The sequence below is a fragment of the Saccopteryx bilineata genome, chromosome X (assembly GCF_036850765.1).
Source record: "Saccopteryx bilineata isolate mSacBil1 chromosome X, mSacBil1_pri_phased_curated, whole genome shotgun sequence".
NCBI classification, from domain to species: domain Eukaryota; kingdom Metazoa; phylum Chordata; class Mammalia; order Chiroptera; family Emballonuridae; genus Saccopteryx; species Saccopteryx bilineata.
The window spans coordinates 45,925,592-45,940,122 of record NC_089502.1 but is presented as its reverse complement, the minus strand read 5'-3'; the positions used below and the strand labels follow the sequence as shown (position 1 = coordinate 45,940,122).

The 14,531-nt window shown below is 38.8% G+C and overlaps 1 pseudogene; it reads left to right on the top strand.

The window, feature by feature from the left end:
* The first annotated feature begins 1,004 nt into the window (after positions 1-1,004).
* On the top strand, positions 1,005-7,265 carry LOC136317648 (2-oxoisovalerate dehydrogenase subunit alpha, mitochondrial pseudogene; annotated as a pseudogene).
* The last annotated feature ends 7,266 nt before the right edge of the window (positions 7,266-14,531 follow it).

Genomic DNA, 14,531 nt, shown 5'->3' with positions numbered 1-14,531 from the left:
AAATAGATTTGTTCACTGAAATATCCAGCAATGATCAAACAGTGATGATCCACTAGTAGTGAACTAATTTAATACTTAACATTTATTAGTTTCTAAATAGCATTCTTCACTAAAAGAAGAGTGTTTGGAGAAATGGATTATTCCACAGCATAAAACAGCTCATGATGGCAGTAAACTAGAAAGTGCTCATAGAGGTCATATCAAAAGGTCAAAGAGATGCCTTGAAATTACAAGATTTAAATGGAACAATTTGATCATCAAAAAGAATAATTACTATGACTGATTTTAAAACATTAAATAAAAAGCCATGATTCTATAATGAAATTCAGAGAGAGAAAGAGAAAATTTTGTCACCATTAAATGTAAGCATTTTACTAATTCATTACTCAGAAATTAGGGAGAAAATGTATTTACTCCAACATTTTAAGAAAAACTGAAGTTCATCATTAGATGATGGGAGAAAATTTGTCTTCACAGAAGAGCTAAAAGAATAATTTGTAACATTAAAAATCGTCATTTTACTATTTTCTTTCTTTCTTTTTTTTTTTGAGAGGAGAGAAAGAAAGAGACCAACAGACAGGAAGAGAGAGATATAAAAAGCATCAACTCATAGTTGTGACACCTTAGTTGTTCATTGACGGCTTTTTCTTATGTGACTTGACCTGGGGGAGGGTTCCAACTGAGCCAGTGATCCCTGTTGCTCAAGCCAGTGGCCTTAGGGTATCAAACCTGGGCTCTCAGCATACCAAGCTGATTCTCTGTCCACTGCACCATCACCTGATCAGGCACCATTTTTCTACTTTCAATAAAATAATTGAGTCACAGAATCATCAATGAAAGCTAAAATTATTAATAACATTTAAGGAGAATGGGATGCTTGTGTCATACCAAAGCATTATTTCCAATATTATTTGCTAATCATCAATGAAAAAACTTCACTATAGTGGAGAGATCATGCAGTCATTGCTTTAACTAAGTGATAAAATTTTGATCACTAAAGCAAGATGGCTGTGGCAGTTGCCACACCCAGATCTGGAGGCCATATCAAGGCTTAGGCCAAGCTGGTCTCCTGCTCTGACAGTGGCTTGCGGCTCAGAGGCTGGCTAGATCTTATTCCCAGAGGCAGCAGCAACAGCACACAACAAGCCCATTACCAGGGACCTCTTCAGAGTTCATTGACAAGTTATAATTTATCTATCCCGGTGTCGTCTCTGGAATATCCATCTACTCCGTCATGGACCAGCAAGGCCAGCTTGTCAACTACAGTGAGGATCCCTACCTGCATAGGAGACAGTGTTCAAGTTCTAAAAGAACATGACCCTACTCAACAGCATGGACCTCATCCTCTACAAGTTCCAGTGTCAGAGATATGTGTCCTTCTACATCGCCAGCCAGATCAAGGAGGGGAAGTATGTGGGGAATGCAGTAGCCCTAGACAACACAAACCTGGTGTTTGGCCAGTACTGAGAGTCAAGAGTGCTGATGTAATAGGACTGCCTATGGAACAGTTCATGGTCCAATGTTACAACAATGTGAACAACCTGAGCAAAGGGCACCAAATGCCTGTCCACCACGGCTGCAAAGAATACCACTTTGTCACCATCTCCTTTCCACTGCCACACAGATCATTCAGGCAGTGAAGACAACCTATGCTGCCAAGCATGCCAATACCAACAGGACCATCATCTGTTACTTCAGTGAAGGGGCAGCCAACAAAGGTGACACCCATGCTGGCTTCAACTTTGCTGTCACTCTTAAGTTTCTCATCATTACTTCTGCCAGAACAGTGACTGTCATCTTCACGTCACCTCTGTGCAGTACTGCAGGGATAACATTGTGGGTGCAGGCCCTGGGTATGATATCATGTTGATCTTTGTGGATGGTAATGATGACTTTACTGTGTACAATGCCATCAAGGAGACTGGCAGTAGGCATGAAACAGAGAGTCAACCTTTTCTTATTGAAACCTTGACCTATAAGATTAGGCACCACAGCACCAGTGAAAACAAATCAGCCTATTTTTCCATGGGGTGGGAGAGTTTAATTTCTAGGACAAAAAGATCACGTCATCTCCCTGGTGGAAACACAACATGCAGAGCCATGGCTGGTGGGACAATGAGCAAGAGAAGATCTGAAGGAAGCAGTCTTGCAAGAAGGTAATACAGGCTTCTGAGCAGGCTGGGCTGAAATTGAAGTCTAACCCCAACCTGCTTTTCTTGGACATGTGTCAAGAGATCCTGCTTGACCAGGCAGTGGCGCAGTGGATAGAGCGTCGGACTGGGATGCTGACTGCCAAGATTCGAGACCCCAAGGTTGCCAGTTTGAGTGCGGGCTCATCTGGTTTGAGCAAAGCTCACCAGCTTGCACCCAAGGTCGTTGGCTCGAACAAGGGGTTACTCGGTCTGCTGAAGGCCCACAGTCAAGGCACATATGAGAAAGCAATCAATGAACAACTAAGGTGTCGCAATGAAAAACTGATGATTGATGCTTCTCATCTCTCTCCATTCCTGTCTGTCTGTCCCTGTCTATCTGTGCCTCTGACTCTCACTCTGTATCTGTAAAAAAAAAAGAAGAAGAAGAAGAAAGAAGAAGAAGAAGAAGAAGAAGAAGAAAAAAAAAAAAAAAAGAAGAAGAAGGGATGATCCCTGCCCAGCTCTGCAAGCAAGAGTCTGTGGCCCTATGGCCTATCTCCTCCTGACCTATGGAGAGTACTACCCAACTCCACCTCCCTTAACTACTCCAAAAGTCAGCCCCAGGCTGAGGGTTAGAGAGAGCCAACAAGATGCTGCCACCTTCTCCAGACAGCTCTTTCCAAGATACTCAGGGACTAGGGGAGTGCCTGAGATGGTAAGAGGGAGGAGGTTTCTTCTGACCATCTCTGCTCCTTCAAATTGTTAAATTGTGGAGGGTTCTATCAGCCTGTGGTTATAGTGCCTTCTCCCAGGAACTAAGCAAGTATGCCTCCAGGACAAGAAGCCTCTCTGAGCTGGGGATAAGCATGGAAGGGTAAAGCTTAATTAAAGTGAGGGGTGGTCAGCATGCAGTGAGTAAACTGTGTCTCTACATTTAATACTCTGACAGAAAAAGTTAAATCACTAATAGAGATAAAATATGCTGTTGTTTGGCTGTGCCTAACAGATGATGGAATGCTAGGTATACCTCATCATTTACAATTTTATTTATTTATTTTATTTGCCAAAAATGTTTACCCTAGATCTAAGCAAGGCTTTAGAACTATCTTTCAAAAACACTAGGGACAGAATTGCCTCAAAGATGACAAACTTTTAAGTAGTATGCCCTTCCCAGCTCTGAAATAAAACATTGTTGGAGAAGATAAAGATGCAATGAACTGATGGTGGAGAAAGTTTGAGTTGCCTGGGGAAAGTTGGTCCTTAGACACTGTGCAATAAGAAAATACCTTTAGGGTGTATGATGACTGAGGTGAGTGGAATGAGAGTGTGAGGCTTAGCATGCGCCACACTTCACAAATAGCAAGGTGCTCATCAGGCCTAGAGCAGGGCTTTGAAGTTGCTGAGAGATTGTACACTCTGCGCATGTGGCTGGGACAGTGTACCACCAGATATCTTCACGTATGTACCTCTAACTGATCATGCAAAATGAACAACAAACAAAACAAAAAGCAGCATACCTGAAAAGAGAGATGGCACCTTCTTCCAGTAATGACCCTGTAGCACCCTCTACTGACAAAATTTCAGGTCATGTACACTGTAAAAGAGAAATCCTAAATGTTTGTTCCATTATCTCAGAACAGATACAAAAGTTGATTTTGAATATAGGAGTCAATAGATTGATAACAGTTATATTGACAAATCCAGAATGAAGAGCATCTATAATACCTCTGGCCTGATCTCTTCAACATGTCTCTGTCACTAAAAATGATAAAAGAAAATAACAATGATCAAGATAGGAGTGCTATGTTAAATTAAAAATAGAGTAAAATGATATAGCAGCCAACTTCATTTACAAACCTACATTGAATGTTGATTCAAAAACCACAATTAAAAAGAGACATTTTAAAGACAGTTGGGAAATGTGAGACAGGCTTAGGTGTTAGAATTCATTATTAATCAATATTATAGATATTAAATAATATCATAAAATTACTAACTTTTTAATGCATGATAATGATGTTGTGGGGAATTAGGAAAATGTCCTTGTTCTTAGGAGGTCAATGCTAATTTTTTTAGAATGGAATTGTTATGATGATTGTTACTTTCAAATGATCCAGTAAGATAGAAATGTGGTATGTATGTGTGTTGTAGGCATAGATAAAGCAAATATAGCAAAATCGTAATGATTATGGAAACTGACTGTTGGATAAACATGTGTTCTTGTACTGTGCTTTGAGTCTTTCTGTCTGTTTGAAAATTTTAAAAATATAATGTTGGAAAAATAGGTGATAACATTGTATTTTTATTTTAAATGAAGGACTTTTTGTAACTGACATTTTACAGTGTGCTGGCACACTGGCAGTAAATTTCTACTCCCTTCTCTAGAAAGAACTTGCAGACACCTGGGATAACACTCAAGATGAGAATTTTAAATTTTGAATTCAGAGACACAGAAAATGGAGTTTGCCACACTCAAGCATATTATTAGCTGAGCCTTTGTCTCTCAAACAAGTCAAAGGATTCCTGTTGTTAAGTCTCCAAAGGTGGTCTGGTTCCTGCACTCTATTATTATTATTTTTAAAATTGTCATATATTTATTCTTTTTTTTTTGACAGAGACAGAGAGAGGGACAGATAGGTACAGACAGGAAGAGAGAGAGATGAGAAGCATCAACTTTTTGCTGCCGCTGACCCGGAGCTCAAGCTGGAAACCTGAGGGTTTTGAACCTGGATCCTCTGCGTCCCAGTCTGATGCTCTATCCACTGTGCCACTACCTGGTCAGTGGTTCCTGCACTTTAAAAACCTTGTTTGGTTACTTTTACTTTGGGTTCCTGAAATGTTCCCCAAACCATTTCACTAAATTCTCTTTTATGTTTTCTAGGTTAGATAAAGTCCATTTCCACTACTTGCTACCACAAACAAAACAAACTTTAAGAAATTCAGGACAATAGTATAATAAAACAAAAATTACTAAAAATACATACATATCATGGCTAGAGAACATACTTGTGATTTCCATAGCAGAACATCATGATTTGCAAATTTATATATTTTTTCTCTCTGGCTCTGGGGAATTGTTTGATTTTCCCTGCAATGTTCATTAATTAGTTCTGGCCAACAAATTTTAACACTTGTAAACAAAGCACAGGTCTCATTTAAGCTGAACAAACAAAAAGAAGAATTGCCACACACACACACACACACACACACACCAAAAAATAACAACACGTCCTTTATATAAGATGTGCACTTGTTAATTATTTTTCTGCAACAGACATCAGCTTCAGTTTGATCTTTAACTATAACATATGTCTCTATTTACATTTTGATGTCCTACCATCTGTGAGTATAAGTGTGACTGAAAAGATTAATGTCAAATCAATAGTCTTTGCATGCTAGGTACATACAAAGGCAATCTTCCAGAATTATTGGCAATTATTTTAAAAGTCTGTTTTACTTTGCTCTATCTTTGAAATACTTGCATGGTCTGAAATCCTTACTGATAAAAATATATTCCATTCTTTAACGTCACACTCCAGACTGATGGTTCAACAATTCATTTGTTTTCTAGCTGCATGTTACTGTGCTTTGTTGCTCAAGATTTTCTTTTACAATAGTCTGGTGTAGTTTATTTTTAAAAAACCAAAATAAAAATAACACTTTTGGAGGCAATGAGACTGGGTTCTTCCCCCCCCCCCCCATCTGTCTCTCTCTCTCTCTTGAGGAAGAGTCAGTAAGAGAGAGAGACAAGAACATCAAGCTGCTCCTGTATATGCACTGACCAGGGAGTTGAACCAGCAACTTCCACACTCCAGGACGGTGTTCCAACCAACTGAACTATCTGGTCATGGCTTAATTTTTATTCATTTATAGAAAGACAGCAAAGAAAAAAAAAGAACAGAAGGAGAGAAAGAAGGAAAATATTTGTTGTTCCACTTAGTCATGCATTTCTTGTTTGCTTCCTGTGTGTATGCCTGACCTGGGGTCAAACTCTCAACCTTGTTGTTTTGGGATGACACTCTTAACTGACTGAGATAACTAGCCAGGGCCAAGTCCTGAGTTCAAGTTTCAAATTTGCTGTTTATTATTTGTATGACCTTGGAAAATTCACACCCAGTCTTCGCTTACTATTTCTTTTTGTGTACAATGGAGAGAATAATACATTTTTCTCTGGGTTGCAGCATTGCCATTTCATTTAACACAATGTTCATAATGTATCTGAGCCAAAGGTAATATGCATATTTTTATACACATACATTTCTTTATATCAGTATCTTTAAACTTATTTTCTAACCCCTACACTCCCAAAGGTTAAAACATAGTGTTGGGCAAATGAGTTTGTAATATTTGTATTTTTTGAGTTTGCTCACTTTTATTGTTAAAAATGGTGCTAGACAGCGTCAGGTATGTGATCTGTGAAATTGCTAATTATCTTCCTGCTTGGGAAGGGCCATTGTCTTGCTAATGTGTGCTGGAGGAGAGAGAAACCATGTTTTTGCAGAGTTGGTGCAGAGAGAAGGAGACAGGGAACAGAGGTAAGGGCTTTTGTGAGCTCTGCTACGACTGGTGGGGCCTTTGATTCTAGGAAAAATCATAGAAGATTCTCCTGGTTGTGGAACTGGATAATGTGTCAGTGGCTTTGTGAGTTCTGTGTGTTTGTTTGCTCCTTGGGTGGCATGAGTCTTAAATAATGGAATGGCCCACCAGTTTTTGGCTTCACTGTTTCTTTACTGTCTGTGTGAATTCAATGAGAACCTGCAGCTGCATGGCAACGACAGTGGTGACTACTGGCCATACATCTGTTCTGGTTTGCTGCAGGACTCAGATCAGATTGGTATGGAGCTGCCATCACCCTTGAGATGTGGGGTAGAGGACTGGTTATTGTTATAGTTCTCCATGACTGTCCTTTTGGGGACTGTGAGGTGGCTGATTTTTACAGCCCTGTGAGAGGAAACTGAGAATGCTATGGAAGAAGCTGCCTGAGGCTTGCAAACTGAACAGTGGAAGAAGTTGGAATGGCCATGGGAGAAAGAGATTCAGATCCTGGAACTGGAGCGAGAACTGGAGAAGGAGGCTGACAGGGTTTGTGAGTTGCACCTGGAAATGGAGCAGTCTCTGGAGAAGGAATTATAAGTTCATGACTTGCAGTTTGCCCTGAAAGTTCCTGAGAGCAGGCAGCCACTAAAGCTTAAGATGGAGCTATGCCAACAGACTGGCTCTGAGTTGGCAGAAGCAGGTGTTTCCAGCTCTTCTTCTGAGGATGAAAAGGCTGAAGCTGTCTTCTGCAGTCTCCAGAAGGTAAAAGCCCAGCAGCAAAGAGTACCTACTAAACCCCTGATAGTTTTGCTGCGATTGTGAGACAAAGGGGTGGATGGCAGCATGCTCTCTGGAGTAGAGGTGGAAATGTTGGCCGCCATTGCCATTTGCTCCTCTTTGGGGCAGCATTCTAAGAGCTGCCAGGACGGCAGGGATGAGGTGGAAAGCCTGAAGCCCCAGTGCATGGACTGATTCCTGGACTGCGACCAGAGGGAGCACTGGCTCCTTTGTTGGATGGACTTACAGCTTTTGGACAATGTGCCCTGATCAGGCAGTGCAGCTCTGGTGAAGGGCACCTTTGTAGTTGTTGAAATTGTATGACATATGCTGTTGCAAAATTTGTTTGTGTGATGTGCCTAATTCTTTGCACAGAAATGCCTGTGGTGTGGACAGAAAAGTGAGCAAAAGGAGTGGAATGTTGGGCAAATGAGTTTGTAAAATTTTTGTTTTTTGAGATTACTCACTTTCATTGTTAAAAATAATGCTGGGCAACATCAGGTATATGATCTGTGAAATTGCTAATTACTTTCCTGCTTGGGAAAGGCCATTGTCTTGCTATTGTGTTCCTGAGAAGAGAGAAGCCATGTTTTTGCAGAGTTAGTGCAGAGAGAAGGAGATGGGTAACAGAGGTAAAGGTTTTTGTGAGCTCCGTTGAGACTGGTGGGGCCTTTGATTCTAGGACAAACTGGAGAAACTTCTCCTGGTTGTGGAAATGAAGAGCATGTCAGTGGCTTAATGAGCCTTGTGTTTGTTTGCTCGTCGAACAGTATGAGTCTTGAATAAAGGAATGGCCCACCATTTTTTGTCCCCACTGTTTCTTTACTGTCTGCCTGAATTTAATGAGATCCTGTATCTGCATGGCAGCGACAGTGGTGACTACTGGCCCTACACATAATAACAATGGTTCAAACAGCAGTGATCTTACTTTTGGATTGGGCATACTCTCTTCCTTAGATGGAAGGGGTTTCATGATTTTAGGAATGGCATAGTTTGAACAAGCCCTTCAGTAAATCTGACATTTCTTACCCTTCCTTTTCCTGACAACATTGGAAGACACCAATAATCATACTTAACCTATACATAGTATATTTCCTGTGTGTAAGAACTCTTTTAAATATTTCACATATCTTAACTTATTTAATTATATTAACAGTGATGTAGGTGTAGTTGGACTCTTTCTCTTTTACAGATGAGGAATGTCAAGCTCAGAGAAGTAGCTAATATAAAACATGAAATCAGGATTTGAACACAGGCAGCCAGAATACAGAATTCATGCTGTAAATTAATTATTAAACCAAGCAATATTTTGTGTGTATTCAATAATATTTGTAATGTGACATGATAGATCATGTTTTTCTGTATATATTTTTATCTTTATTTATTTATTATTTTCTGTGGCAGAGACAGAGAAAGAGACAGATAGACAGATAGAGGGACAGATAGGGACAGATGACAGACAGAAAGAAGAAAGATGAAACCATTAATTCTTTGTTGCAGCTCCTTAGTCTCCTCAGTTGTTCATTGATTGCTTTCTCATATGTGTCTTGACTGGGGAGCTGCAGCAGAGTGAGTGACCCCTTGCTCAAGTCAGTGACCATAGGCGTAAGCCAGCGACCATGGAGTCATGTCTATGATCCCATGCTCATGCTAGTGACCCTGTGCTCAAGTTGGTGAGCCGGCAGTTAGGCCAGCAGCCTCAGGGTTTTGAACCTGCTTCTTCCACGTTCCATTCCAATGTTATATGTACTGCATCACTGCCTGGTCGGGTTTTGTATATATTTTTAAAGAAATAAGTCATAAGTCCTTAAAAATACATGTTTATAATGGAAGTCTATTCTCAATTATAACACTACCTTGAGCTTTGAAAAGAATAACATATTAATACTGAAACCCATTTCTATTACTTTTCCAATTTCTTTTGTTCCTTACTTAAAGGAAGAAACATAAATTGGAAATAGTAATCATCTTCCTCCATCTTCTGAACTATAACTAGATTTTTTTTTTGTTTATAATGTCATCATATATATGTTTCCCTTGGACATTCTAGTAAAATATAATTATTTAATAGGGATGAAGTTAGGATAAAAAGATAACAAAGAAAAATTTGACCAAAATTTTCTAGTAAAAGACATTATTGGACTTCCTTCAACACCAGCATGAGAGTACAAGTAAAAAAGGTTTTGCCTCTTATCTTAGAAAGAGACAGGAATACTAAGCTCTATCTAGACCTTTATACTAGAATTTTGTCTTCAGTGTTTTGTGATAAAGAAATCAACAAACAAAAAATGGATTCACTCCCTCTGGGAATGCGGAAAAGTTTTAGGGCCAGATTAGGTAGAGAGCTGCAGGGGACACAGATTGTTCATCATTTTTCAAAAAGACATTTCACTTACAGCCTAAGAAGTGTTAATGAAGCATTCACACTTTTACCAAGTTAAAAAGCAAAAACAAACAAGAAAAATCCCCAGATCTTTCAATCTTACTTCAGAAATGCTCAGCAGTAACACACGGACTGTTCCTATGTGGTCTTCACACAGGAGTAGTATTAAAAGATGAAAGATGAAAGTGAACTCTCAGAATAGAAAAGATATGAAAAAAAATGCTAGAAAGAAATACACTCATTTTTTTTTTAAATCTTGCTTCCAGTGCCTCAGTTAACAACACATCATAAAAGCAGAACTTCTGGGAAGATGTTGCTTTGACAAAGGCATTTTCCAACACCCTGGCATAAAACAAATTCCTTACCACAAGGAAAACAATTAGGGAACAGACATTCATTTCTTTATAAACTGCTATTGATAGAATTATATGAATGAACAACAAAACCTGTTTTAACTTTAGTAGAAAACTTTCAATAGCTCATATGACCAATACCAAAGACTTTTTATCACAGCATATGCCCCTTCTCTGCATTCATTACAGGTGTTTATGCTGTCTGTAAATTATTCACACAAACTGTTGTCAGTCATTAAGAGTTGGGGGAGATGGTACAAGCTGCCAAATATTGCACTGGCTTGAAGAAAGCCATTTTAAATCATCATATTTGGGCATTTTTTGGAAATAAGTTATTTAGGACTTACTCAGGATAAGCAAAACAAGAACTTTGATAAATTGTGAAGTTTATTCTTAGTTGATGTTTACTTCTCTGCTTAACTTTTGCCTATTCCTTTAATGGAAAGTTTTCTGAAACTTGTAATTTAACCATTAAATGCAATGCTAAGAGGATAGGAGAAGAAAATAGAGCCTCCACTACCTTGGGAGATAAAATGTCTGGTCATATATCTGAATATAGGCTTGCAAACTTGCTGCCTTCCATTTGTTACCTGAAAGAATAGTATTGCCAGTGGAAATCTGAGGTAGAGCAGTTAGATGAAGAAAGAGTGCTGGACAAATATTTCTATATCATAGTTTAAGGTGACTGGCCCTGTGTCCCTATCTCTACAGAAACGGTTTTACTGCTGATTAAAATGTTACAAATGCCCTGGCCGGTTGGCTCAGCGGTAGAGCGTCGGCCTAGCGTGCAGAGGACCCAGGTTCGATTCCCGGCCAGGGCACACAGGAGAAGCACCCATTTGCTTCTCCACCCCTCCGCCGCACTTTCCTCTCTGTCTCTCTCTTCCCCTCCCGCAGCCAAGGCTCCATTGGAGCAAAGATGGCCCGGGCGCTGGGGATGGCTCTGTGGCCTCTGCCTCAGGCGCTAGAGTGGCTCTGGTCGCAACATGGCGACAACCAGGATGGGCAGAGCATCGCCCCCTGGTGGGCAGAGCGTCGCCCCTGGTGGGCGTGCCGGGTGGATCCCGGTCGGGCGCATGCGGGAGTCTGTCTGACTGTCTCTCCCTGTTTCCAGCTTTAGAAAAAAAAAAATGGAAAAAAAAAGTTACAAATATTGCACAACTTAACGACCTAGTGACAATCTCCTACTCCTTACTCACTTGTCAGCAAGGGCCACCATTTTTTTTTCTGAAAAGATATTCAATATTTATTCTCTGAAATGAAAAAAGAGGATTCAAACAACATAGAAGCAACAGTTGAATATTACACTGCCACAAATAGTCTTAGTATTACTTCGTTTTAAGTATTCTTCAATGACCTTGTTACACAGAACCCAATAAAGAGGTATATCTAAATAATGCATTGATTTCAACATTCACTGGTTTGACGGAAATCCCACAGATAAAACCGTCTTCATTACTTAGAAAAGATACCTCTCTTGGGTGATTGCTGCACAAGCGTATAATGGACTCAATGTGATATGGGTCAGGTCAGCTCTCAGTCACATTGTGAAAGCCTTTCTGCAAATGGAATAAATATATTTCTTACTTATACTTAATGTACTTTTTAAAAGATTCATTTTAATCTCATGTATATGTCGTTGGAGCAGAAAATGCGCAAAACTTCATCTTATACTTTATAACGAACATACATTTTCTCTACACATCTTATAATGCAAGAAATATCCCATTTCTTTACATTTCCTTCAATCAAATTAAATCTGCTTCTATGCTCCAACTTATCAAGATAAAAGATGACCAATTAATGATTTTGCCCCGCTCCTGAAGGTGGAGTCTTACAGTGACAAAAAAAAAAAAATTGGAAAAGTTCCTTATTATTTTTGTTCTACTTTTTACAGCCACCTAAATGCCTATTATCCAAGCCCCCTGTGGTCCATTTTGAAAGACTGTTGTTCACCTTTTCTTCCTGTCATTGTGGGGCGCAAGAAACTTCCGTTCAGTCTCCCATGTTATATCTACTGTGAGGAATTAGTCATAGGTATCCTGAAACTTGTTTCCCTTTCTTAGTCTCATTTAAACTTTTTCTCACTATTCAAGACCTCAGGGTAAACCAGTTAAGTTTCCTTGACTTTCAACACTATTCTCTCTTCTATCCTCCTTGGAATTTCCCCAACCCTACCCTTTAATAAAAAATTAGATATTCTTGATGTCCTAAACTTCTGTTTTGGGTCCTGAGATAAAAAAAAAAAGCCATTAAAGACCTCATGAAGCAAGAAGCCAGGATTTAGAACAGACTTACCTACTTTTTCAGGATAAAATACTGAATGCCTGACCTGTGATGGCGCAGTGGATAAGGTGGAGGTTGCTGTTTCAAAGCCCTAGGCTTGCCTGATAAAGGTACATATGGGAGTTGATGCTTCCTGCTCCTCCTTTCTTCTCTCTCTTTTTCCCCCTCTCTAAAATAAATGAGTAAATTCTTGAAAAAATTAAAAAAGAAATAGAATACTAAAAATGTCTTTCATTTTTTGCAGTTTCCTGAAGCAAAGAGAACAAATGAAAAGGAGAAAAACACAAATTTTTCTGCTTTAAATATTTGTTGACTATGCAGCCATTGATTAAGAAAGTCAACTTTGTAGGTTTTATTCCTTAGGTGGGCTAGTTATCTATCATCTTTTTATTCTATAGTTACAGATTATATCTGAAGATATAATTATCTTGCAAATTTGTGAAACCCATTACAAGGATAATTGACTGCAAATGATTCATCACAAATCTCTAACTTTTAAAAATGATAATGTAACATTATATGGATCTTCTTATTTTCAGCAGCACTTAGAATATGATATGTTTCATAGACATTTGTTCAACTGAACTGAATTTAATTCAAAGGAAGTTGATCATCATTGAAAGAGGCAGTCTAAGCAACAATTACTCTTTGTCTCTATCTAAAATAGATAAGATTATAGAGTGATAAGGATAAGAGTCAAAAGAGAGGTGGGTACCAAAACCTAAAGAAAAATATCAAAATCATTCTGGATTAGTAAAATTTACTAAGACAGATGACAACTATTCTAAAATTATTTTACACACAAAAAACTTCATTTTAAAAATAATTATTCTTCCTCCTTCTTCCTCTCCCTCCACTCTGTCCATGTGGAACAGCTTGAGTGTTCCAAGGGGATGGGAGGATTTCCAAAGGAAGGGGTGGTTGACCGGAATCTCTCAGGCAAGGTGGCTCCTCCCACTGATTCCGCTGCTGCTGTACTTAGTTTCTCTTCTGGATCAAAAACGCAATAAAAGCCTGACCTGTGGTGGCACAGTGGATAAAGCGTCGACCTGGAATACTGAGGTCGCCGGTTCGAAATCCTGGGCTTGCCTGGTCAAGGTACATATGGGAGTTGATGCTAACAGCTCCTCCCCCCTTCTCTTTCTCTGTCTCTCTTTCCTCTCTCTCCCTCTCTGTCTCTCTCTCTCTCCCCCTCTCTCTCCTCTCTAAAAATGAATAAATTAAAAAAATAAAATAAATTAAAAAAATGTAATAAAAAGAGTGTTTGAGGGAAAAATAAAGATAAATATGCACATGTGTGTTTGTGAGATATTGACTGGAACTATAACATTTGAAGCTTAAGGTTAAATAAAAGAGTGCATGGTGGGATTAAGCAGTGGAAGCAGAGGTGGACACAGACTTAAATTGGAGAGGGCATTTATCCACCTGGCATGGTTTTAAAGATCAGTGTTTTCTTTATGATCTCAACACTATTAGAATCTCTTTATTGAAGGGCCAAAGATTTTATTCCACAATCGAGTTAATGCCTTAATTTTTAATACCTCTGGGAAAAAGAACTGAGTAAAAATTTCACACTATTTGTCTTAGCCTGTTTAAACTGCCATAACAAAACATCATAAATTGGATGACTTCAGCAACAGAAATTTATTCTCTCACAGTTCTAAAAGCTGGAAATTCAGGATTAAAGAGCCAGCATGGTCAACTTCTGCTAAGAACTCTGTTTTTGACTTCTTATAGCTGCCATCTTACTGTATTCCCAGTTGCAAGGAAAGAGGGAGAACAAACTCTCTGATATCTTTTCTTATAAGGTTATTGATCTTATCATGAGCCTCATGACCTCATCTAAATCTAATTATACCCCTAAGACCCCATCTTAAAATATCATCTAGTTGTAAATTATATAAATATATAAATTGTGTGGCTAATCCAGATACTTTATAAAAAGTGTTAGATTTAATTCAGGATTTTTGTTTCTTTTAATCAAATGTGACATAATTGAAGTATTAGTGCAATACAACATTGGGCTCTCCATCTTTCTAAATAATCTAAATACATTCTATTAGA